Source organism: Athene cunicularia (genome assembly GCF_003259725.1).
Source record: "Athene cunicularia isolate RWA chromosome 23 unlocalized genomic scaffold, athCun1 chr23_part1, whole genome shotgun sequence".
NCBI classification, from domain to species: Eukaryota; Metazoa; Chordata; class Aves; order Strigiformes; family Strigidae; genus Athene; species Athene cunicularia.
This window is the reverse complement of record NW_020799130.1, coordinates 3,667,039-3,669,113: the sequence shown is the minus strand read 5'-3', so window position 1 is coordinate 3,669,113 and position 2,075 is coordinate 3,667,039.

The window sequence follows — 2,075 nt, the reverse complement described above, 5'->3', positions numbered from 1 at the left end:
AGGGGCCGGGGCCGGGCCGGGGCCCGAGTCCGCCCGGCGGGGCCCGGCGCGGGGGGGAGCGGCCTCCAGACCCCGGCCGGGCCCCGGGGAGACCGCCCCGCAGTCCGGAGGGACAAAAAAAACCCACTTTTTGGCCTTAAATTTATCCGCTGCAGGGATTCTTGGAGGAGATTAATCACCCTCCTCTTCAGCAGTCTCATTGTTTGCCGTGGGTTTTGCTTTTAATTATCGATGGGCGAGTGGCCCGTCCTCCCCCTATGAATTTCCAGAGTGGTCTTTGGTCTCCCAAAAAGAGCTCTGTCCTGCTCCTCTACTCGGTTTCAGCTCACCAAAAAGGAATTTTTTATTTTATTAAAAAAAAAACCAAACCCCAGATATTACCAGTTTCACCTGCAATGATTCCACTGGGGTTTAAACCCCAGGACTGCAGGGATGGGAATGACTTTGCAGCCATGAGGCAACGGGGCTCGTCTGCAGCTACCGCTGAGCCTCAACCTCCCGCCACCACATCATCATCTCCAAATTCTGAGTCACTGCTACCATCGCCCCACGTTTTGAGTGAGTCCTACGATCCTTTACAACACCCCAAACTTCTCCACCCTCCCGGTGTTCTTTGTGCCCTTCAGGTTCTTCTGCATGGTTGTCACATTGCTCCTCGGCAGTGGCTTGGCCGAGAGATGTATATTTAGTCATTTTAATCTTTCCTCATAAATCAGTCTCCTGCTCCTCCTTACATTGCAATCCTGCACTGCCACTGAAATCCCCTGATTGCTGGGGAAGATTTAGTACCATTTTCTGCTGCTGCAGGGCTAACAGCGCAGAATGTTTGATCTCTCTAAGGGTAGCAGGAAGCGTTAGCATTTAATCCTTTGAAGCTTTTGCTGTTTCCTAAGCCTGCCTAATCATTTTTGTTTTAGGTTTAAAGAGCGTTTTGGTTGGAGATGAGGAGAGCATGACCAAGCCATTAAGAGAGCAATGGCAGTTGCATCGAGGCTGGTTATCCTGGGCAGGGCAGGCCAGGAGTGTGCGGAGTTTTGAGCAATTCTGGGGACAAGATTAAAAAATCATACTGTGCATTTTCTCGCAGACCACAGCAAGGATTGGAGGGAGCAGGACTCGGGTGGTGAAGGTGAGATACAGCCTTCTCCCTGGGACCTGGGCACTGTTTCTCTCCCTGCCATAGATCCCGCATAGCCCTTGATGTTTTTCCTGCAGTGACAGTGCAAGTTTGGGTGACAACCAGACTGGGGAGCCCAGTTATTTGTCACTCATATCAGTGTTGTTATAAAGGAGAAGGTTCCTCCTGCCAGCTCCACCACAGGACAAAAGGTTCATGAAACTGTGCCACTGCTCTTTGCTCCACACCTCCCTGTCCATCAAAGAACCTGTGCCCGGGCTATGGGGAGGAGGAGATGGGAGGAACGGAATTAACAGAGCGTTGAAAGAATGTCTGGGCACAGAGACAGGTGTGAATGAGTTAAGCACTCAAGCACTTTAAGCAGATGTGCTTTAAAACTTCCCCAACTCATTAGGTTGGGCAGTGAGGTGTGGAGAGCTGTTGCTTACCTCAAATAACCTAGCAAGTACCTTTAGAGCGCAAAATGTAACAGGAGGAGATAGCTTTGAAACAGGATAAATGTACTTGGGCGTCTGGGAAACAAGCGAGAGCAAGAGGTGATACGACAAAGCCTGCAGACACCGGGATGGGCAAGGAGACCTGACAGGGTGGCTGGTGGAGCCAAAATTATACCATTTAGATGAGAAGGAGAGGGGCTCATTTTACATCTGAACCATTTCCCGAGTCATCAGCGACCATATAAAGAAGATAAATGGATGAATTATTTGATAGGAAAAAGAATGAAAGACAAAAGGTGAAATAATTCAGGGCATCTGATGGGAACTAATCCTCCTCAAAAGAACAAACCCAACAACTCCTGGCTCTACGCTGCTGGTTCCTGAGATTACAGATTACAGCACTCAGAAAGAATTTTAAATATCCAAGCATCTGGTGCATGGCCCACCCAGGCACACCTGTATCAAAGGCAATCCTTGTGATAGAGAATGAACAAGGAAGA